Consider the following 26501-nt stretch of genomic DNA (forward strand, 5'->3'; position numbering starts at 1 on the left):
CTACCATCCTCGCCTCATCAAGGGTACCACCAGCTTCGCCTAATCAAGGGTACTAACAGCCTTGCGTCATCAAGGGTACTAACAGCCTCTCCTCTTCAAAGGTACTACCAGCCTCGCCTCATCAAAGGTACTACCAGCCTAGCCTCATCAAAGGTACCACCAGCCTCGCCTCTACAAAGGTACTAAAAGCCTCGTCTCATCAAGGGTACTAACAACCTCGCCTCATCTAAGGTACTACCAGTCTTGCCTTATCAAGGGTACTAACAGCCTCGCCCACCAAAGGTACTACCAGCATTCTCCTCATCAAGGGTACTAACCGCCTCGCCTCATCAAGGGTACTACCAGCCTCGCCTCTTCAAGGATACTAACAGCGTCGCCTCATCAAGGGTACTAACAGCCTCGCCTCATCAAGGGTACTAACAGCCTCTCACCTCATCAAGGGTACTAACAGACTCGCCTCATCAAGGGTACTAACAGCCTCTCACCTCATCAAGGGTACCAACAGACTAGCCTCATCAAGGGTACTAACAGCCTCGCCTCATCAAAGGTACCACCGCCCTTCCTGCAACTCCTTCTCCTGCCCTTCCTGCTGTTCCTGCTCCTGAACCTATTTCTCCCTCTCCTCTTGCTTATTATTCTCCCTCTGCTCCTGCTTCTACCCCAACATTCGCTTCTTTCCATGCTTCTGCTTCTTATCCTGCTCCTGTTTTTCCCTCTGTTCATATTCTTCCTGTTGTTCCTGTTACTACTCTGCTTCTTTTCCTGTCTCTGGTCCTGTATCCATTACTGCTGTTCACCCTGCACGTGTTCTTCTCCTGCTTCTGCTGTTCGTCCTGCAAGTGTTCCTCTCCTGCTTCTGCTGTTCGCCCTGCACGTGTCCCTCTCCTGCTTCTGCTGTTCGTCCTGCAAGTGTTCCTCTCCTGCTTCTGCTGTTCGCCCTGCACGTGTTCCTCCCCTGCTTCTGCTGTTCGCCCTGCACGTGTCCCTCTCCTGCTTCTGCTGTTCGCCCTGCACGTGTTCCTCCCTTGTTTCTGCTGCTCACCCTGCACGTATTCCTCCCCTGCTTCTGCTGTTCACCCTCCACGTGTTCCTCCTCTGCTTCTGCTGTTCGCCCTGCACGTGTTCCTTAACTGCGTCTGCTGTTTGCTCTGCACGTGTTCCTCCCCTGCTTCTGCTGTTCACCCTGCACGTGTTCCTCCCATGCTTCTGCTGCTCGCCCTACACGTGTTCCTCTCCTGCTTCTGCTGTTCACCCTGCACGTGTTCCTCCCCTGCTTCGGCTGTTCGCCCTGCACGTGTTCCTGTCCTGCTTCTACTGTTCACCTTGCACGTGTTTCTCCCCTGCTCCTGCTGCTTGAGCTGCACGTGTTCCTCTCCTGTTTCTGCTGTTCGGCCTGCACGTGTTCCTCTCTTGCTGCTGCTGTTCACCCTGTACGTGTTCCTACCCTGCTTCTGCTGTTCTCCGTGCACGTGTTCCTCCCCTGATTCTGCTGTTCGCCCTGCACGTGTTCCTCTCCTGCTTCTGTTGTTCGCCCTGCACGTGTTCCTCTCTTGCTGCTGCTGTTCACCCTGTACGTGTTCCTACCCTGCTTCTGCTGTTCTCCGTGCACGTGTTCCTCCCCTGATTCTGCTGTTCGCCCTGCACGTGTTCCTCTCCTGCTTCTGTTGTTCGCCCTGCACGTGTTCCTCTCCTACTTCTATTGTTCACCCTACACGTGTTCCTACCCTGCTTCGGCTGCTCTCCCTGCACTTGTTCCTCTCCTGTTTCTGCTGTTCGGCCTGCACGTGTTCGTCACCTGCTGTTCACCCTGCACGTGTTCCTCTTCTCCTTCTGCTGTTCTCCCTCCACGTGTTCCTCCCCTGCTTGTCCTGTTTGCCCTGCACGTGTTCCTCCCCTCCTGTTGTTCGCCCTGCACGTGTTTCTCCCCTGCTTCTGCTGTTCACCCTGCACGTGTTTCTCCCCTACTTCTGCTGTTCACCCTGCACGTGTTCCTCCCCTGCTTCTGCTGTTCACCCTGCACATGTTTCTCCCCTACTTCTGCTGTTCACCCTGCACGTGTTCCTCCCCTGCTTCTGCTGTTCACCTTCCACGTGTTCCTCCTCTGCTTTTACTGATCGCCCTGCACGTGTTCCTCTCCTACTTCTATTGCTCAACCTGCACGTGTTCCTCTCCTACTTCTGCTTTTCGACCTGCACGTGTTCCTCTCCAGCTTCTGCTGTTCGCCATGCACGTGTTCTTCTCCTGCTTCTGCTTTTCGCCCTGCACGTGTTCCTCTCCTACTTCTATTGATCACCCTGCACGTGTTCCTCTCCTGCTTCTGCTTTTCGCCCTACACATGTTCCTCTCCTGCTTCTGCTGTTCGTCCTGCACATGTTCCTCTCCTGTTTCTGTTGTTCACCCTGCACATGTTCCACTCCTGCTCCTTTGTTCACCTTACACATGTTCCTCTCCTGCTTCTGCTGTTCGCCCTGCACGTGTTCCTCTCCTGCTTCTGCTGTTCGCCTTGCACGTGTTCCTCTCCTGTTTCTGCTTTTCGCCCGGCACGTGTTTCTCTCCTGCTTCTGCTGTTCGCCCTGCATGTGTTCCTCTCCTGCTTCTGCTATTCCACCTGCACGTGTTCCACCTCTGCTTCTGCTGCTCGCCCTGCACATGTTCCTCTCCTGCTTCTGCTATTCAACCTGCACGTGTTCCACTCCTGCTTCTGGTGTTCGCCCTACACGTGTATATCTTCTGTTTCTGCTGTTCTCCCTGCACGTGTTCCTCCCCTGCTTCTCCTGCTTACCACACACGTGTTTCTCTCCTGTTGGTGGTGGTGCTAATGGTCGTGGTGGTGTTAGTGGAGGTGCTAGTGGTGGCGGTGTTGGTGAAGGTGCTTCTGGTGGTGGTGCTGGAGGTGATGGAGTTGCTGGTGGTAATGGTGCTGGTGGTGGTACTGGTGATGGTGGTGGTGCTGATGGTGGTAGTGGTGATAATGGTGGTTGTTGTAGTGCTGGTGGCGGGGTAGTGGTGGTGGTGCTGTTGCTGTTGGTGCTGTTGCTCTTAGAGGTGCTCGTGGTGGTGCTGGAGATAGTGCTGGTGCTTATGCTGGTGGTGCTCGTGGCGGTGATGTTGTTGCTGTTGGTACTGATGCTGGTGGTCGTGGTGCATGGTGGTGGTGGTGGTTCTGTTGCTGGTGGTGGTGGTGGTAGTGTATGATGGTGCATAGTGATGGTGGTGGTGCTGTTGCTGTTGGTACTGTTGCTGGTAGTGGTGGTGCATTGTGATGGTGGTGGTGGTTGTGCTGTGGTGGTGGTGGTGGTCGTGGTGATGCTCTCTTCTCCTTCTGCTGGTGAGGGTGGTTGTGCTAATAGTGGTGCTGGTGATTGTGGTGGCGGTACTTTTGGTGGTGGTGTTGGTGAGGGTAATGGTGGTAGTGCTGGTGGTGGTGCAGGTGGTGCTGGTGCTGTTGGTGGAGGTGGTGCTGGTGCTGGTGGCGCTCGTGGTGGTAATGGTGGTGATGGTGGAGGTTCTGGTGGTGGTGCTGGTTGTGGTGATGGTGCTGGTGGTGGTAATGGGGATGGTGGCTGTGGAATTGGCGCTGTTCCTGCTGGTGATGGTGGTGATGCTAGTGGTGGTGCTGGTGATTATTTTGGTGGTGCTGGTGGTGGTAGTGCTGTTGTTGGTTGTGCTGGTACTGGTGGTGGTGCTTGTGGTGGTGGTGGTGGTGTTGTTGGTGGTGTTGGTCACCATCTTCCAGGTGGTGGTTGTGGTCACCATCTGCCAGGTGGTGCCTGGGTCTACCCCCTGTTGAGATAACTGTTCAAGACCAGAGATCAATAAGTGGGAGTAGTCTGACTCCCTCCCTCCCTCCATCACTCCCATCACCCCTTCCTCTCTCCACACCCCATCGCTCCCTCCATTAATTCGTCCATCCCCTCCCTTCACACTCCATGACTCCATCCCTCCACACTCTATGACTCATTCCCTCAGCCTGGTAGAATCAAACACAGAAGACCGTGGACAATCAGTCCCTCAGCCTGGTAAAACTAATCACAGAAGACAGTAGACAATCAGTCCCTCAGTCTGGTGGAACTAAACACATCAGACAGTGGACAATCAGATAATGAGTTGTTCAATCTGGAAGCTGGTGTTCACTACCATAGTCATGAAGAATGTCAAGTGTCAGTACCTGGACGACCTCTGACATACAGGAGTTATGGGGTGCAGCAGTTGATGTTATGACACAGGTGGGCGGGGCCAACTAGTGGATGCAGGTCATGAGTGAGTGTTGTGCCAGAGATTAACAAACAAGTTGTAGAAGGTATCCTCTGTACCAAGATACCAGAGAGCTGCTGTGTCAAACACCTTCATTATACTTCACATCGATCACGACTCTGGTACTCAGCACCACCTGTTAGGTTGAGCCACTGATTGTGTGTATACTTCTACAAGACTGATTACCTCAAACTCCTGATCTTCACCATTCTTCTTTGTTTAGGACTGATGAAGCCACTGTGTGGCGAAACGTTTCCTCAATAATGATTCCCAAGTGTTGCACATGTGTCTAATTCCTCATCATCTCGCACTGTTTATTATTATTGCAATTGTTCTCATCAACCTCCTTCCCTTCCTTACATCCACTCTCCAGTACTTATCTACCCTTACTCTTCACTACCCTTCCTTTACTTCCCTCTATCCCTTCTCTCACATATCCTTCTACGAATCTGCTATTCAAGTATTCACTCACTTAATCTCGTCCCTTAACTTCTTTCTGCCCTTATCTCATCTGCCCTGCTCTATTCCCTCACTTCATCTACCTTGCTTCTCCCCTCAACTCATCTACCCTGCCCTCTACCCTGCCTCATCTACCCTGCCTTGCCCTCTTCCCTGCCCTTTCCCCTCATCTCAACTACCCTGTTCTCTACCATTCCCTTCATTGCCTTTAATCTAATTTCCGCTCAACCCTCACCTGTATCTCTGCCAACATTTCCACTACTTATCAGACTCACCTTACCCATCTCTCTCCATACTCGCCTGCACAACTCTCCCACACTTACCTCACAACTCTCCCACACTTACCTCACAACTCTCCCACACTTACCTCACAACTCTCCCACACTTACCTCACAACTCTCCCACACTTACCTCACAACTCTCCCACACTTACCTCACAACTCTCTCACACTTACCCCACAATTCTCCCACACTTACCCTCACAACTCCCACACTTACACCCACAACTCTCCAACATCTTCCCCCACAATTTTCCCACACTTACCACAACAACTCTCCCACACTTACCCCCACAACTCTCCCACATATCCTCTCAACTCTCCCACACTTACCCCAAAACTCCCCCAGACTTACCCTCATAACCCTTCCACACTTACCCCAAAACTCTCCCAGACTTACCCCCACAACTCTCCCACACTTACCCAAAAACTCTCCGACACATACCCTCATAACTCACCCACACTTACCCAAAAACTCTCCGACACTTACCCAAAAACTCTCCCAAACTTACCCCACGACTCTCCCACACTTACCCGACAACTCTCGCACACTTACCCAAAAACTCTCCCACACATACCCTCACAACTCTCCCACACTTTCCATCACAACTCTCCCAAACTTATCCCAAAACTCTCTCACACTTACCCCATACCTTTCCCACACTTACCCACATAACTCTCACATTTACCCACAACTCTCGCACATTCTCACAACTCTCCAGCAATTACCCTAAAAATTTCCCACACTTACCCCCACAACTCTCCCACACATATCCTCACAACTCTCTCACACTTACCCTCACGACTCTCCCACACTTACCACACAATTCTCCCTCACTTACCCTCACAACTCTCCGACACTTACCCCACCACTTTCCCACACTAACCCAACAACTCTCCACACTTACCCCACAACTCTCCCACACTTATCCCACTACTCTCCCAGACTTACCCTTTCAACTCTCCCACACTTACCCGACAACTCCAGACACTTGCCCTCACAACTCTCAGACACTTACCCTCACAACTCTCCCACACTTACCTTCACAACTCTCCCACACTTACCCCACAAATCTCCCACACTTTCCCCCCTAACTCTCCCAAACTTACCCCACAGCTCTCCAACACTTACACTCATAACTCTCCCACATTTACCCCAGTACTCTCCCACACTTACCCCATACCTTTCTCACACTTACCCTCACAACTCTCACACACCCGACAACTCTCCGACACTTACCCTTACAAATCTCCCACACTTACCCAATACCACTCCCACACTTACCCTTACAACTCTCACACACTTACCCCACAAGTCTCCTACACTTACCCTCACAACTCTCCCACACTTACCCCATACCACTCCCACACTTACCCTCACAACTCTCCCAGACTAACACCACCCCTCTAACACACCCACAACTCTCCCTCACTTTTGCCCACAACTCTCGCACACTTACTACAGAACTCTCCCACACTTACCCTCATAGCTCTCCCACACTTATCCCACTACTCTACCACACTTTGCCCAGAACTCTCCCACACTTACCCTCATAACTCTCGCACACTTACCCGACAAATCTCCTACACTTACCCTCACAACTCTCCCACACTTACCCCATACCACTCCCACACTTACACTCACAACTCTCCCAGACTTACACCACTCCTCTAAAACACTTACCCACAACTCTCCCACACTTTCGCCACAATTCTCCCACACTTACCACACAACTCTCCCACACTTACCCTCACAACTCTCCCACACTTACCCCATACCACTCCCACACTTATACTCACAACTCTCCCAGACTTACACCACTCCTCTAAAACACTTACCCACAACTCTCCCACACTTACCCCAAAACTCTCCCAGACTTACCCCCACAACTCTCCCACACTTACCCAAAAACTCTCCGACACATACCCTCATAACTCTCCCACACTTACCCAAAAACTCTCCGACACTTACCCAAAAACTCTCCCAAACTTACCCCACGACTCTCCCACACATACCCGACAACTCTCCCACACTTTCCATCACAACTCTCCCAAACTTATTCCAAAACTCTCTCACACTTACCCCATACCTTTCCCACACTTACAATCAAAACTCTCCCTCTCTTACCCCACAACTCTCACACATATCCTCACAGCTCTCCCACACATACCCCACAAATCTCCCACACTTACCAACACATCTCTCTCACACATATCCTCACAACTCTCCCAAACATACCCCACAAATCTCCCACACTTACCAACACATCTCTCTCACACATATCCTCACAACTCTCCGACACTTACCCTCACAACTCTCCTTCACTTACCCTCACAACTCTCTCACACTTACCCAATACCTCTCCCGCACTTACCCTCACAACTCTCCCAGATTTACACAACTCCTCTAACACACTTACCCACAACTCTCCCACACTTTCCATCATAGCTTTCCCACACTTACCCCAGAACTCTCCCACACTTACTCTCATAACTCTCCCACACTTACCCTAACAACTATACCACACTTACACCTCTTCTGTAACAAAATAACCCTCACAACTCTCCCACACTTACAATCACAACTCTCCCACACTTACCACACAACTCTCGCACGCTTACCCTCATAACTCTCCCACACTTACCCCACTACTCTCCCACACTTTGCCCACAACTCTCCCACATTTACCATCACAACTCTACCACACTTACCCCATACCTTTTCCACACTTACAATCACAACTCTCCCACACTTACACCTGTTCTCTAACACACTAAGCCCACAACTCTCCCACACTTACCCCATAATTCTCCGACACTTACCCGGACAACTCTCCCACACTTACCCCTCACAAGTCTCCCACACTTACACCAGTTCTCTAACACACTAAGTCCACAACTCTCCCACAATTACCCTCATAACTCTCCCACACTTACCACAATACTCTCTCTCTTACACCACCACTCTCACACATATCCTAACAACTCTCCCACACTTACCCCAAAACTCCCCCAGACTTACCCTCATAACCCTTCCACACTTACCCCACAACTCTCCCACACTTACCCAAAAACTCTCCGACAGATACCCTAATACCTCTCCCACACTTACCCAAAAACTCTCCGACACATACCCTAATACCTCTCCCACACTTACCCCACGACTCTCCCACACTTACCGCGAAACTCTCCCAGACATACCCTAATAACTCTCCCACACTTACCCCAAAACTCTCCCACACATACCCTCACAACTCTCCTACACTTTCCACCACAACTCTCCCAAACTTATTTCAAAACTCTCTCACACTTACCCCATACCTTTCTCACACTTACCCACATAACTCTCACATTTACCCACAACTCTTGCACATTCTCACAACTCTCCCGCACTTACCCTACAAATTTCCCACACTTACCCCCACAACTCTCCCACACATATCCTCACAACTCTCTCACACTTACCCTCACGACTCTCCCACACTTACCACACAATTCTCCCTCACTTACCCTCACAACTCTCCGACACTTACCCCACCACTTTCCCACACTAACCCCACAACTCTCCCACACATACCCCACAAATCTCCCACACTTACCAACACATCTCTCCCACACATATCCTCACAACTCTCCGACACTTACCCTCACAACTCTCCTTCACTTACCCTCATAACTCTCCCACACTTACCCCATACCTCTCCCACACTTACACTCACAACTCTCCCAGATTTACACAACTTCTCTAACACACTTATCCACAACTCTCCCACACTTTCCATCACATCTCTCCCACACTTACCCCAGATCTCTTCCACACTTACTCTCATAACTCTCCCACACTTGCCCCATACCTTTCCCACACTTACCCTAACAACTCTACCACACTTATACCACTTCTGTAACACAACAATCCTCACAACTCTCCCACACTTACAATCACAACTCTCCTACACTTACCACACAACTCTCCCTCACTTACCCTCAACTCTCCCACACTTACCCCACCACTTTCACACACTTACCATACAACTCTACCACACTTACCCTCACAACTCTCCGACACTTACCTCAACAGTTTCCCACAATAACCCCACAACTCTCCCACACTTACCCTATAACTCTCCCACACTTACTCTCGCAACTCTCCCAGACTTACATCACTACTCTAACAAACTTACACCACAACTCTGCCACACTTACACTCATAACTCTCCCACATTTACCCCACTACTCTCCCACACTTACCCCATACCTTTCCCACACATACCCTCATAACTATCCCACACTTACACCACTTCTCTAACACACTAACCTCACAGCTCTACCACAATTACCCAACAACTCTCCGACCCCTTACCCTCACAACTCTCCCACACTTACCACACAACTCTCCCTCACTTAACCTCAACTCTCCAATACTTACCCCACCACTTCCACACACTTACACTAACAACTCTCCGACAATTACCCCTCCACTTTCCCACACTAACGCGACAACTCTCCGACACTTTCCCTCACAACTCTCCCACACTTACCCCTGACCTCTCCCACACTTACCCTAATAACTCTCCCAAACTTACCCTACTATTCTCCCACACTTAGCCCACAACTCTCTCACACTTACTCCCATAACTCTCCCACACTAACCCTCTTAACTCTGCCACACTTACCCTCTTAACTCTCCTACGCTTACCCTCATAACTCTCCCACATTTACCCCACTACTCTCCCAGACTTAGCCCCACAACTCTCACACACTTGCCCGACAACTCTCCGACACTACCCTCACAACTATCCAACACTTATCCCACAATTCTCCGACACTTACCCTCACAACTCTCCCATACTTAAACCACTCCTCTAACACACTTACCCCTGAACTCTACCACACTTTCCCCCACACCTCTCCCTCACTTATCCCACAACTCTACCACACTTACTCTCATAACTCTCCCACACTTACCCCACTGCTGTCCCACACTTACCCCACAACTCTCCCACACTTACCAAATTCCTTTCCCACACTTACCCCTCGCAACTCTCCCACACTTACACCAGTTGTCTAACACACTAACCCCACTGCTGTCCCACACTTACCCTAAAACTCTCCGACACTTACCCTGACAACTCTCCCACACTTGCACCACTACTCTCCCAATCTTACCCCACAACTCTTACACATATCCTCACAACTCTCCCTCACTTACCCCACAAATCTCCCACACTTACCCCCCCTTTCTCCCACACATGCTCACAACTATCAGACACTTACCCTTATAACTCTCCGACACTTCCCCTCACAACTCTCTCACATTTACCACAAAACTCTCCCTCACTTACCCTCACAACTCTCCGACACCTACCCCACCACTTTCCCACACTAACCCCACAATTCTCCCACACTTACCCAACAACTCTCCCACACTTACCCCAAAACTCTCACACACTTACCCTCATAACTCTCAAACATTTACCCTCAAAATTCTCCCACACTTATCCAAAAAATCTCAAAACACTTACCCTCATCACTCTCCCACACTTACCCCATAATTCTCCCACACTTACCCCAACAACTCTCCCACACCTACCCTCTCAACTCTCCCTCACTTACATAATACCTCTCCTACACTTACCCTCACAACTCTCCCAGACTTACACAACTCCTGTTACACACTTACCCCACAACTCTCCCACTCCTACACTCATGACTCTCCCACACTCACTCCATACCTTTCCTACACTTACCCTCAAAACTCTCCCACACTTACACCACTTCTCTAACACTCTAACCCCATAACTCTCCCATACTTACCCCAACAACTCTCCCACACATATCCTCACAACTCTCCCACACTTACCCACAAAACTCTCTCACACTTACCACACAACTCTCCCTCACTTACCCTCTCAATTCTCCCAAACTACCCCACCACTTTCGCACACAACTCTCCCACACATATCCTCACAACTCTCTCACACTTACCCTCACAACTCTCCCACACTTACCACATAACTCTCCCACACTTACCCTCTCAACTCTCCCACACTTACCCCACCTCTTTTACACACAACTCTCCCACACTTACCCTCACAACTCTCCCACACATACCACACAACTCTCCCACACTTACCCTCTCAACTCTCCCACACTTACCCCACCACTTTCGCACACAACTCTCCCTCACTTACCCTCTCAACTCTCCCACACTTACCCCACCACTTTTGCACACAACTCTCCCTCACTTACCCTCTCAACTCTCCCACACTTACCCCACCACTTTCTCACACAACTCTCCCTCATTTACCCTCTCAACCCTCCCACACTTACCCCACCACTTTCCCACACTTACCACACAACTCTCCCTCACTTACCCTCAGAACTCTGCTACACTTACCCCACCACTTTCCCACACTAACCCCACAACTCTCGCACACTTATCCCACAACTCTCCCACACTTACCCCAAAACTCTCCCACACTTACCCTCATAACTATCCCACACTTGCCCTGAAAACTCTCCAACACTTTCACAAAAACTCTCCCACACTTACTCTTATAAATACCCTACACTTACCCCACTACTCTCCCAGAGTTACCCTCACAAATCCCTCACACTTACCCTGACAACTCTCCGACACTTACCCTGACAACTCTCCCACACTTATCCCACAACTCTCATTCATTTAACCTCACGACTCTCCCAAACTTACCCCACAACTCTCCCACACTTGTACTCACAACTCTCCCAGACTTATATCACTCCTCTAACATACTTACACATAACTCTCCCACACTTTTCCCCACAACTCTCCCACATTTACCCCAGAACTCTAAAACACTTACGCTCATAACTCTCCCACACTTACGCTCACAACTCTCCCACGCTTACCCCACTACTCTCCCACACTTGCCCCACTACTCTCCCACACTTACCCCACTACTCTCCCACACTTACCCCACAACTCTACCACACTTACGCTCATAACTCTCCCACACTTATCGCACTACTCTCCCACACTTGCCCCACAACTCTCCCACTTTCGTTAATAACTCTCCCACTTACCCCACTACTCTCCCACACTTACCCCACAACTCTCCCACACTTACGCTCATAACTCTCCCACACTTACCCAACTACTCTCCCACACTTACCCCAGTACTCTCCCACACTTACCCCACAACTCTCCCACTTTCGCTCATAACTCTCCCACTTACCCCACTACTCTCCCACACTTACTCCACAACTCTCCTGCACTTAAGCTCATAACTCTCTCACTTACCTCATACCTTTCCCAAACTTACCCTCACAATTCTCCCACACCTACACCACTTCTCTAACACACTTACCCCACAACTCTCCCAGACTTTTCCCTCACTCCCCGACACTTACCGTGACAACTCTCCCACACATACCCAACTACTCTCCCAGACATATCCCCACAACTCTGCTACGCTTACCCTCACAACTCTCCCACACTTACCCCACAACTCTCCAACACTTAAACTTAAAACTCACCCAAACTTACACCACTTCTTTAAAACACTTGCCCACAACTCTCCCACACTTTCCCTCGCAACTCTCCCACACTTACCCTGATAACTCTCCCAAACTTACGCTACTACTCTCTCACACTTTCCCCACAACTCTCCCACACTTACTCCACTACTCTCCCAGACTTACTCCCAGAACTCTCCCACACTTACCTGACAATTCTCCGACTCTTCCCCTCACAACTCTCCCACACTTACCCAATACCTCTCACACGCTTACCCTCACAACTCTCCCAAACTTAAACCACTCCTCTAACACACCTACCACTCAACTCTCCCACACTTTACCCCACACCTCTCCTAAACTTACACCACAACTCTCCTGCACTTACCCTCATAACTCTGCCACACTTAACCCACTACTCTCCCACACTTACCCCACAACTCTCCCACACTTTCGCTCATAACTCTCCCACACTTACCGCACTACTCTCTCACACTTACCCCACAACTCTCCCACACTTACTTCAAAACTCTCCCACACTTACGCTCATAACTCTTCCACACTTACCCCACTACTCTCGAACACTTACCCCACAACTCTCCCACACTTATGTCAGCATAGTTGCTGATCCCCTTATATGTGTTGTATAGCGTATCATAGTACCATCCATGTGTTTATGTAGAAGATCCCTTAGGCCTGTGACTGTATGACGTCACGGGAAGCAGCGTGCAAGTGAGACAAGCTGCCTCCCTCTCAGTCGACGCATAGGCATAGTAGAAGGCAGGACATGGCAGGCTGGGCTCCATCTCCCATTACCACAGTCTGACAATATATAGTGTTATCATCCAACAAGGTGTCTACCTTCAACCCTCTTATCTCCTTACCGAACCCCATACAACAATTTGGTGGCAACGGAGGGCCTGTAATTCTGACGATTACAGCGATTTCTGGAGATAAATTTCTACTGAGCCGGCCGCCATCTTGTGACTAGGCCTGCCGAGCAGGGTAACGCTTGACCTACCTCAAGCCAGCTACCCCGACCAAGCTTCTACCAGCCACTACATTATTCACTAGTCAGTCTCTTTGTATTAGTGTTTATCTGCTTATTTGCATCACTCCCGAGGGGTTGACCCGAGTTTGCAAAATAAGCCAGTAAGACAGTCTGTGGTGAGGGAGTCAGTCAGCCTAGCCTACTCCATCCAGCTTTGCCTGCCAAGCCAGCTTTCCACCCCTGCTGCGTGAGCTCATCGTTAGAAGTTATCAAGCTATTCTGTGTGAAGGGTTAAGATAAGCCAGCCATCAACTAACCCAGGTGACTAACCCAGGTGTCTTACCCCAGTACTCAAGCAAGCCACGTGGGTACAGTCTTCTCATCGCTTGTGTTTCAAGCTCCAAGCCATTCTGAGTGGATTTTTTCATCCCTGTGGTGTTGTGGTATTTTGTGGGTTTGTTTTTAAGCCAGTCGGCTTAGAAATATCTTCGCGCCAGTGAGGGTGTCCCCAGTGAGGCTTACGCCGTTCATCCCAAAGGCCCAGTTACCACGCGGTCTCGGCCTTAGCCCTGTTTCAGCCCACCCACCCAAACACTCGACATCGGCCCCAGCTGCCTCACTCAGCCATTAACCCACTCACCCAACCTCTACCATTGTTTTGGTACACTACTACGGGTACTAGCACCATATTTTAAGGACCACATAGGGGGTCAAGAGCTAGAGTGTGTTTTGCACCACCGTTAAAAGCCTCCTGTGTGAAGTCTATCGTCGATGTAAGCGCAAATTCTACGATCACGTGTGCAGAGGGCAGCAGCCAGCCGCAAGACGACATAAACAATCCTTCACCACCTCCATCACCTTCCACCTCATTCTTCACCAAGTCGTTACAGCGATAATATTTTTCATAGAGACATTTGCGAGTGTTGAGACATTTCTTTTTGTTTGCAGTGATTTTTCTTAGTGACATTCAGTGACTCTCGATTAGACTCAGCGTTTATTATATACTGTTTGCAATATTTTTTTATCTTCTTAATTCAGTGTTAATTTTCGTGCTATTATTTCATGTTTGTTGTGTTGTTTCTTTTTTTTATACACTTAAAGTAAGTACCTTAGTGTTTTTCCTTTGTTGTGTGTTCAACATATGAGCAGTATAGAACTTGTGTTTACACTTCAGAATCACCTAGTGTTCTTAGTATTCCAGTGAAGTAATTCAGTAATTTATTACCTTGTATTCTGCATCACAACTCAGTGTTGTCTGTTACATTTTTATCCCAGCATTTGTGTAGTCTTGCCAGTTTATTACATTTTTTCTCTGTGTGTTGAACATTTTTGTGTTAATTCTTTTCATTCAGCCAGTGTCTAATTTGTCTTATTTCCACAGACAATAGTGCTATTATTTTGTGCAAGCAAGAAATTATTTTCCAAATTTTTCACACATCAAGTTTCATAGCAAGTAAATTCTAGTATTGTGTTTATGGTGATGTGTTGTGTTCTGTATCACTGTAAGTCTTCAAACCTTTTGTTCTGTGTTTTTTGCATCTATTAATTTTTTATGTTTCATTGAACAAATTCACTCTTAGTGCAATTTTTAAGTTCTTCTTTTAAAGTAAATTGTTCTTTTGCTTGTAAAGTGTTGCTTAAGTTGCAGTTAAGAGTTAAAGTGTTCACTCAGTTCATTCCTTGCTATATTTTTTTTTTAATCTTGTAAATTGTATTTCTTGTGTGTGTAATATTTTTTTTTTATTATTGCACATTGACTCATTTTGCAATAATTCTTGTGCAAGCATTGCGTTGTCTTTAAAAAATTTCTTTCAGAAATTTTAAGTAGAGTGTGCAATAATTTTGATTAGCAATTGTTATTTGCAAAATTGCTACAGTTTATTTCAGTGCAGTTTCTTATGCTCTGTTCTGTGCATAATATTTTATTCTTTGTGTGCCATTTTATTTTATTTTCGTGAATTGTTTCCCAGTTTGTTTTTATTGCACAAGCTTTATTGAGTCCATTTTAACATTTTTGATTGATTCATCATTTTATTGTTGAATTTCCCTATTGCATTGAGAGTAAAGACAACTCACTGTGCCATTCATTGAATTTAAAGTAAAATTTGAGTAAATTAGATTTGAGTAAAGTACAAGTTCTCTTGATTTTCAAAGTGTTGTTTTTTCAGTTAAGTATTTTCTTGTGTGAGTTTCCTTGCTTACAGTGTGACCTGACAATTTTTAATTACTTATGCAGAATAGTTAAGCATTTTCTTCCCATTTAAGTTCACTGTGTTGTGTGTTCCTCAGTTACATTTTCTTTTATTCTTTCTATTTTTTTTTTTTTTTTTGCCTTATGCCCTTGAGTAAGTTCCCTGAGAACATGTCCCAGTCAATTTTGAATGTTCACTTAGTGTATCATGCCAGTCAAAGTCAATATAAATCAGTCCACAGTACCAATATTCCCTTACTGACTGAAAGAAAATACCTAGCCCCTTAGCAATGTGTTTGTTCTCACAGCTTGTATCTGAGATTTGTTAAAGTGCTGCGAAATGTGAAGTTCAGATTAAGCTCCTATAGATTCGTTCATTACTTATTAACGTAGCCGAGCGGTCAGGCACTAGTAATACTGTCACTCCTGTCTGGACTCCAGCCACAATATCATGCACGCAGGATAGTGCTGAGACTACTATCCTTGCGATGTCGACTTGTTCAAGTACTTGTTCCTTCCCAGGGGAAGCTTTGAGAAGAACTTTACTTGCAACGAGTTATGCCATCTCTTGCTGACGCCACAAGCCGTTGCAGAAAGACGTTTCTGTGGCTAGTGTGCTCACTTGAGTGTTGTTGTTGTCCCTTGTGTTCCAGATTGTGATCCCATCCTAGTTAACAGTAATTCGTGCAATGTAAGAAGTTATTTCTCGAGTAACTTTCACATGTTGTTAGCGTTTGTAAGTGAAGTTTATAGCTGATACCTCGTGTCAATGTGTGCGACTCAGATTGAATATCAGCACTGTTGACAGTGTTCATTTCTTTTCCCCTGTGCTTGCAGTGAGAGATAATAGATTCCTTCTCCCTTGCTCATATTGCGTGTTATAGCGTTATTTTTTTCAACCGGGGAGAGTCATCCACTCCACAGAGTTTGTTCATTCCACCAGTAAGAAAGAACCGATCCCTTGTACCAGCATAGCTCAGAGTGTTTTTAGAAGAATCCGTGAAACACTTCATAAATCAACAGCAGAATTTACTAGAGTAACTAATAGCTGTGCTAAGCCATCAAAAGTTAAAGTAGGTTCGAGAGTAATGCTGACAAATTTCAACAAAACATCCAAATGCCTAAGCTCGATCAAAAGTTTGTTGGCCCTTATCGAGTTGTAGAACATATCTCGGACAATAAGTTAGAGAAATTAGTACTGGTAAGCACAAAGGATCGCATTTAGATCTTATGAAATTAGTATGCGATGTTGATGATACTGCAACCCAGACTAATGTGACAGATGCTGAAAATCCTCTTGACTCTGTACCCTTTACATCAAATACTCAGTCAGATATTCAACCTCCTTGCGTACTCGACAAGTAATGAGAAACCCACAAGTAACTTTTGTAGATACTCGTTCAGATCTCCCTCAGTCAAGGCATGTGTTAGCCATTGCAGAGGAATTCGATCCTCCCAGAGATGATAACCATTCTGCATATGTAAACCTCACCCTCGCAGAATTGGGTTTAAATGTACATAGTCTGTATAGCTAGATGTCCGAGATGAAAGAAAATTGTCAACTGTTTGTTATTAACTGATTAGTTTTCAGAATTTTTTTTTTTTCGTGTTCACGTTCCCTCCGTATTCTGAGAATTTGACAGTAATGATCTGAGTGTGCACCAGATGCCTTTGCTGTTAATTTCACCTTGTATATATATATATATATATATATATATATATATATATATATATATATATATATATATATATATATATATATATATATATATATATATATATATATATATATATATATATATATATATATATATTTATTTATTTATTTATTTCCTAAGAATCTGTAGAGTGCATGAATACAGATCGATCGATCAATTCCATCCATATTGTACCATGATTTGTTCTTATAGTTTGTAATGCATTACGTCAAAACTTATTACGTTTACACCCATTACATAAAACTCATTCTGTTAACATCCATTATGATACCATCCATTAGTTCTAAGTTATATATGAATTTGTTATTGTATAGACGCAGCCCAGAACCACCTGCCTGTTCAGCCTATAGCATAGTAGTGTATGTCGAGACGACATACGTAACATGATCGAGCTGTCAGCATAGTTGCTGATCCCCTTATATGTGTTGTATAGCGATTCATAGTACCATCCATGTGTTTATATAGAAGATCCCTTAGGCCTGTGACTGTATGACGTCACGGGATGCAGTGTGCAAGTTAGACAAGCTACCCCTAGGGTAATTTATTGTTTACAAATTATAACTCATTTCAGCACGTTGAGGAGTGCCTTCGACAGCATCTCAAGACCTCGTCTGCAGGGGCGGCTGTGCAGGCGATGAGCTGTCTTTCTAAGTTAAGTTTCCCTATATGTAAACTTAGCTGGTAATGCCATTTCTCAACATCTCCCACACTTACTTCACAACTCTCCCTCACTTACCCTCAGAACTCTCTGACACTTTCCCCACCACTTTCCCACACTAACCCTACAACTCTCCCACACTTACCCCACAACTCTTCTACACTTACCCCAAAACTTTTCCACACTTACCCTCACAACTCTCCCACACTTACCCTCAGAACTCTCCTACACTTACCCCACAACCCTCCCACACTTTCCCCCAAAACTCTCCCACACTTTTCCCACAACTCTCTCACACTTACCATCATAAGTCTCCCACACTTACGCCACTACTGTCCCACACTTACCCCACAACTCTCCCAAACTTACCCCACTACTCTCCCACTCTTACCCCTCAACTCTCACACATGTCCTCAGAACTCTCCCACACTTACCCTACAAATCTTCCACACTTACCCCCCCCTTTCTCCCACACATATCTTCATAAATCTCCCACACTTTCCCCGACAGCTCTCCCACAGTTACCCCAGAACTCTCCCACACTTATGCTCAAAACTCTCCCACACTTACCCCACTACTCTCCCACACTTGCGCTCACAACTCTCCCACTTACACTATATCTCTCCCACACTTACCACACAACTCTCCCTCACTTACTCTCAGAACTCTCCGACACTTTCCCCACCACTTTCACTCACTAACCCCACAACTCTCCCACACTTACCCCAAAACTCTCTCACACTTACCCTAATAACTCTCCCACACTTACCCTGTAAACTCTCCCACACTTACCCTCATAACTCTCCCACACTTACCCTATAACTTTCCCACACTTACCCTCACAACTCTCCCACACTTACACCACTTATCTAACACACTAACCCCGCAACTCTCCCACACTTACCCCACAACTCTCCGACACTTACCCTCTCAACTCTCCCTCACTTACCCTCAACTCTCGCACACTTACCCACAACTCTACCACACTTATCCCACAAGTCTCCCACGCTTTCCCCTACAACTCTCCTACACTTACCACTACAAGTCTCTCACACTTACCCCCACAACTCTCCCACACCTTCCCCACAACTCTTGCCTTCAATAATGATACATATTAAACTTTAATTGTTGACAATAGTGTTGATGATCAGTACAGCAGGACTTTGACGGGTTATTTATATGTGTCTACTGAGTTAACACTCAAGCATGTGAGTTAACACACAAGCAGGTGAGTTAACACTCAAGCATGTGAGTTAACACACAAGCAGGTGATTTGACACACAAGCAGGTGAGTTAACACACAAGTAAGGTGAGTTAACACCCAAGCAGGTGAGTTAACACATACAAGCAGGTGAGTTAACACACAGAAGCGAGTGAGTTAACTCACACAAGCATGTGCATTAACACCCAGGTAGGTGAGTTAACACACAAGCAGGTAAGTTAACACTCACAAGCAGGTGAGTTAACACACAGAAACGAGTGAGTTAACGCACACAAGCAGGTGCATTAATACCCAGGTAGGTGAGTTAACACCCAAGCAGGTGAGTTAACACACACAAGCAGAAGAGTTAACACACAAGCAGGTGAGTTAACACACACAAGCAGGTGAGTCAACACACAGAAGCGAGTGAGTTAACTCACACAAGCAGGTGCATTAGCACCTAGGTACGTGAGTTAACACACAAGCAGGTAAGTTAACACACACAAGCAGGTGAGTTAACACACAGAAGCGAGTGAGTTAACAAACACAAACAGGACAGTCAACAGACAGAAACAGGTGAGTTAACACACGCAAGCAGGTGAGTTAACACACAAGCAGGTGAGTTAACACAACCCAAGCCGGTGAATTAACACACAGAAGCAGGTGAGTTAACAAACACAAACAGGAGAGTCAACAGACAGAAACAGGTGAGTTAACACACACAAGCAGGTGAGTTAACACACAAACAAGCAGATGAATTAACACACAAGCAGTTGAGTTAACGCACACAAGCAGGTGAGTTAACACACACAAGCAGGTGAGTTAACACACACAAGCAGGTGAGTCAACACACACAAGCAGGTGAGTTAACACACACAAGCAGGTGAGTTAACACACGCAAGCAGATGAGTTAATACACACAGGCAGGTGAATATACTCACACAAGCAGATGAGTTAACACACACAAGCAGGTGAGTTAACACACAAGCAGGTGAGTTAACACACACAAGTAGGTGAGTTAACACACACAGGCAGGTGAATATACACACACAAGCAGATGAGTTAACACACACAAGCAGGTGAGTTAACACACAAGCAGGTGAGTTAACACACACAAGTAGGTGAGTTAACACACACAGGCAGGTGAATATACACACACAAGCAGGTGAGTTAACACACAAGCAGGTGAGTCAACACACACAAGCAGGTGAGTTAACACACACAAGCAGGTGAGTCAACACACACAAGCAGGTGAGTTAACACACACAAGCAGATGAGTTAACACACACAAGCAGGTGAGTTAACACACAAGCAGGTGAGTTAACACACAAGCAAGTGAGTTAACACACAAGCAAATGAGTTAACACACACAAGCAGGAGAGTTACCGCACGCAAGCAGATGAGTTAACACTCACAAGCAGGTGAGTTAGCACACACAAGCAGGTGAGTTAACACACAGAAGCAGGTGAGTTAACAAACAAGCCGGTGAATTAACACACACAAGCAGATGAATTAACACTCAAAAGCAGGTGAGTTAACACACAGTAGCAGGTGAGTTAACACACAAGCAGGTGAGTTAACTCACACTAGCAGGTGAGTTAACACACAAGCAGGTGAGTTAACACAGAAGCAGGTGAGTTAACACACACAAGCAGGTGAGTTAACACACACAAGCAGATGAGTTAACGCTTATAAGTAGGTGAGTTAACCCACGAGGCAGGTGAGCTAACACACACAAGCAGATGAGTTAACGCAGATAAGCAGGTGAATTAACACACACAAGCAGATGAGTTAACGCACACAAGCAGGTGAGTTAACACACACAAGCAGATGAGTTAACGCAGATAAGCAGGTGAAATAACACACACAAGTAAATGAGTTAACGCACACAAGCAGGTGAGTTAACACACAGAAGCAGGTGAGTTAACGCACACAAGCAGGTGAGTTAACACACAAGCAGGTGAGTTAACACAACACAAGCCGGTGAATTAACACACAAGCAGATGAGTTAACACTCACAGGCAGGTGAGTTAACACACAAGCAGGTGAGTTAACACACACAAGCAGGTGAGTTAACACACACAAGCAGGTGAGTTAACGCATACACGCAGGTGAGTTAACACACACAAGCAGGTGAGTTAACACATACAAGCAGGTGAGCTAACACACACAAGCAGATGAGTTAACGCACACAAGCAGGTGAATTAACACACACCAGCAGATGAGTTAACGCAGATAAGAAGGTGAGTTAACCCACGAGGAAGGTGAGTTAACACACACAAGCAGATGAGTTAACGCAGATAAGCAGGTGAATTAACACACACAAGCAGATGAGTTAACTCACTCAAGCAGGTGAGTTAACACACAGAAGCAGGTGAGTTAACACACAGAAGCAGGTGAGTTAACACACAGAAGCGAGTGAGTTAACAAACACAAACAGGATAGTCAACAGACAGAAACAGGTGAGTTAACACACGCAAGCAGGTGAGTTAACACACAAGCAGGTGAGTTAACACAACCCAAGCTGGTGAATTAACACACAGAAGCAGGTGAGTTAAGAAACACAAACAGGAGAGTCAACAGACAGAAACAGGTGAGTTAACACACACAAGCAGGTGAGTTAACACACAAACAAGCAGATGAATTAACACACAAGCAGTTGAGTTAACGCACATAAGCAGGTGAGTTAACACACACAAGCAGGTGAGTTAACACACACAAGCAGGTGAGTCAACACACACAAGCAGGTGAGTTAACACACACAAGCAGGGGAGTTAACACACGCAAGCAGATGAGTTAATACACACAGGCAGGTGAATATACTCACACAAGCAGATGAGTTAACACACACAAGCAGGTGAGTTAACACACAAGCAGGTGAGTTAACACACACAAGCAGGTGAGTTAACACACACAGGCAGGTGAATATACACACACAAGCAGATGAGTTAACACACACAAGCAGGTGAGTTAGCACACAAGCAGGTGAGTTAACACACGCAAGCAGGTGAGTTAACACACACAAGCAGGTGAGTCAACACACACAAGCAGGTGAGTTAACACACACAAGCAGATGAGTTAACACACACAAGCAGGTGAGTTAACACACAAGCAGGTGAGTTAACACACAAGCAAGTGAGTTAACACACAAGCAAGTGAGTTAACACACACAAGCAGGTGAGTTAACGCACGCAAGCAGATGAGTTAACACTCACAAGCAGGTGAGTTAGCACACACAAGCAGGTGAGTTAACACACAGAAGCAGGTGAGTTAACACACAAGCCGGTGAATTAACACACACAAGCAGATGAATTAACACTCAAAAGCAGGTGAGTTAACACACAGTAGCAGGTGAGTTAACACACAAGCAGGTGAGTTAACTCACACTAGCAGGTGAGTTAACACACAAGCAGGTGAGTTAACACAGAAGCAGGTGAGTTAACACACACAAGCAGGTGAGTTAACACACACAAGCAGATGAGTTAACGCTTATAAGTAGGTGAGTTTACCCACGAGGCAGGTGAGTTAACACTCACAAGCAGATGATTTAACGCACACAAGCAGGTTAGTTAACTCACAAGCAGGTGAGTTAACACACAGAAGCAGATGAGTTAACACTCACAGGCAGGTGAGTTAACGCACATAAGTAGGTGAGTTAACCCACGAGGCAGGTGAGTTAACACACACAAGCAGATGAGTTAACGCAGATAAGCAGGTGAATTAACACACACAAGCTGATGAGTTAACGCACACAAGCAGGTGAGTTAACACACACAAGCAGATGAGTTAACGCAGATAAGCAGGTGAATTAACACACACAAGTAAATGAGTTAACGCACACAAGCAGGTGAGTTAACACACAGAAGTAGGTGAGTTAACGCACACAAGCAGGTGAGTTAACACACAAGCAGGTGAGTTAACACAACACAAGCCGGTGAATTAACACACAAGCAGATGAGTTAACACTCACACGCAGGTGAGTTAACACACAAGCAGGTGAGTTAACACACACAAGCAGGTGAGTTAACACACACAAGCAGGTGAGTTAACACACACAAGCAGGTGAGTTAACACATACAAGCAGGTGAGTTAACACACACAAGCAGGTGAGTTAACACATACAAGCAGGTGAGCTAACACACACAAGCAGATGAGTTAACGCACACAAGCAGGTGAATTAACACACACCAGCAGTTGAGTTAACGCACATAAGTAGGTGAGTTAGCCCACGAGGCAGGTGAGTTAACACTCACAAGCAGATGAGTTAACGCACACAAGCAGGTGAATTAACACACACCAGCAGATGAGTTAACGCAGATAAGTAGGTGAGTTAACCCACGAGGAAGGTGAGTTAACACACACAAGCAGATGAGTTAACGCAGATAAGCAGGTGAATTAACTCACACAAGCAGATGAGTTAACTCACTCAAGCAGGTGAGTTAACACACAGAAGCAGGTGAGTTAACACACAGAAGCAGGTGAGTTAACACACAGAAGCAGGTGAGTTAACTCACAGAAGCAGGTGAGTTAACACACAGAGGCAGGTGAGTTAACACAACACAAGCCGGTGAATTAACACACAAAAGCAGATGAGTTAACACTCACAAGAAGGTGAGTCAACACACAAGCAGGTGAGTTAACACACACAAGCAGGTGAGTTAACACACACAAGCAGGTGAGTTAACACATACAAGCAGGTGAGTTTACGCAGATACATATACAAGCAGGTGAGTTAACGCAGATAAGCAGGTGAATTAACACACACAAGCAGATGAGTTACGTCACACAAGCAGGTGAGTTAACACACAGAAGCAGGTGAGTTAACACACAGAAGAAGGTGAGTTAACACACAGAAGCAGGTGAGTTAACACACAGAGGCAGGTGAGTTAACACAACACAAGCCGGTGAATTAACACACACAAGCAGATGAGTTAACACTCACAAGAAGGTGAGTTAACACACAAGCAGGTGAGTTAACACACACAAGCAGGTGAGTTAACACACACAAGCAAGTGAGTTAACACATACAAGAAGGTGAGTTAACACATACAAGCATGTGAGTTAACACATACTAGCAGGTGAGTTAACACACACAAGCAAGTGAGTTAACACATACAAGCCGGTGAGTTAACACATACAAGCAGGTGAGTTAACACACCCTCACCCCTGAAACGCACCCCACTCCCCACACCTCCGACCCTCACCCCCGACCCTTACCCCCGTCCCTCACCCCTTAACCGCAACCACCACCTTCACCCCCCAACCGCGCCTTCAACCCCATCCCCTGAGTTACACCCTTGACCCGCACCCACTACCCACACCCCTGACCCTCATCACCAACCCTTATCACCGACCCTCACCCCCGACCATTACCACCGACCCTCACCCCTGACCCGCACCCCCCACCCGAACCCGCGTCCCGCACTTCCGACCCGCACCCGGACGCTCGCCCCTGAGCCGCGACCCTGACCCCCGACATGCACACATACCTGCTCCCCTTCCCTAACCCCCGACCCGCACGCAGGATTTACATACCCAACCCGACTCTCACCGTCGACCCGCACCCCTGACTCTCACCCTCGACCCGCACCCCTGACTCTCACCCTCGATCCGCAGCCCTGTCTCTCACCCCTGACCCGCACACCTGACTCTCACCCTCGACCCGCACACCTGACTCTCACCCTCGACCCGCACCCCTGACTCTCACCCTCGACCCGCACACCTGACTCTCACCCTCGACCCGCACACCTGACTCTCACCCTCGACCCGCACACCTGACTCTCACCCTCGACCCGCACACCTGACTCTCACCCTCGACCCGCACACCTGACTCTCACCGTCGACCCGCACCCCTGACTCTCACCGTCGACCCGTACACCTGACTCTCACCGTCGACCCGCACCCATGACTCTCACCCTCGACCCGCACACCTGACTCTCACCCTCGACCCGCACACCTGACTCTCACCCTCGACCCGCACACCTGACTCTCACCCTCGACCCGCACACCTGACTCTCACCCTCGACCCGCACACCTGACTCTCACCCTCGACCCGCACCCCTGACTCTCACCCTCGACCCGCACACCTGACTCTCACCCTCGACCCGCACACCTGACTCTCACCCTCGACCCGCACACCTGACTCTCACCCTCGACCCGCACACCTGACTCTCACCCTCGACCCGCACACCTGACTCTCACCCTCGACCCGCACACCTGACTCTCACCCTCGACCCGCACACCTGACTCTCACCCTCGACCCGCACACCTGACTCTCACCCTCGACCCGCACACCTGACTCTCACCCTCGACCCGCACACCTGACTCTCACCCTCGACCCGCACACCTGACTCTCACCCTCGACCCGCACCCCTGACTCTCACCCTCGACCCGCACACCTGACTCTCACCGTCGACCCGCACACCTGACTCTCACCGTCGACCCGCACACCTGACTCTCACCCTCGACCCGCACACCTGACTCTCACCCTCGACCCGCACCCCTGACTCTCACCTTCGACCCGCACACCTGACTCTCACCGTCGACCCGCACACCTGACTCTCACCGTCGACCCGCACCCCTGACTCTCACCCTCGATCCCCTCCTCATACTCCAAATGTCTTATTCACAACCATTTTGATGTCCTTTCGTCATAGTCACAATCTTTATGATGTCATCTCGTCATAGTCACAACCTTTATGATGTCATCTAGTTATAGTCACACCCTTTATGATGTCATCTAGTTATAGTCACACCCTTTATGATGTCCTCTCGTCTTAGTCGCAACCTAAATTCATGATGTCCTCTCGTCCATCTTTTTAATGTCCTGGTGAGAGTTCTTTTAAAACGTCATCGTTCACCCTGTCCTATTTTTCTTGTAGTTTTTCCATTGTTGTGTAAACTATTAAAGTTGGAAGTGAGAGTTGCTGAGGTGTATCTCAGAAGTTCTTTTGGTTAATTAAGATCTGTCATCAGTCGCAGAATCTCCTCTCTGCTCTGTGTTGACGCCGCGTCTATATCACCTTACAAATACAGTGTGTGCTGCCATGCAGTATTCCTTGTTTATATGAACCTCCCTTTACCAAGCTGTATCTGCGGGAGTTGAACATTAGCTCTTGGTTCCTATATTTGTCGTGTTACATCCTGTTATTTCAATCAACATCATTCCTGTACGTGCAAAGTCTTAACATTTATTCCTTTCACTAATACAAAAGTGACAATTTCCCTGCTCCTCGACTCACACAAGACGAGATA

The 26501-nt window shown here is 47.3% G+C and overlaps 1 protein-coding gene across 1 annotated transcript in view; it reads right to left on the bottom strand.

The window, feature by feature from the left end:
- Window positions 1–26501, bottom strand: part of LOC128696898 (protein unc-80 homolog) — a 1079316-nt gene that overhangs the window by 1012194 nt on the left and 40621 nt on the right. The window lies entirely within an intron of this gene.

This window comes from Cherax quadricarinatus, chromosome 52 (genome assembly GCF_038502225.1).
Source record: "Cherax quadricarinatus isolate ZL_2023a chromosome 52, ASM3850222v1, whole genome shotgun sequence".
NCBI lineage: Eukaryota > Metazoa > Arthropoda > Malacostraca > Decapoda > Parastacidae > Cherax > Cherax quadricarinatus.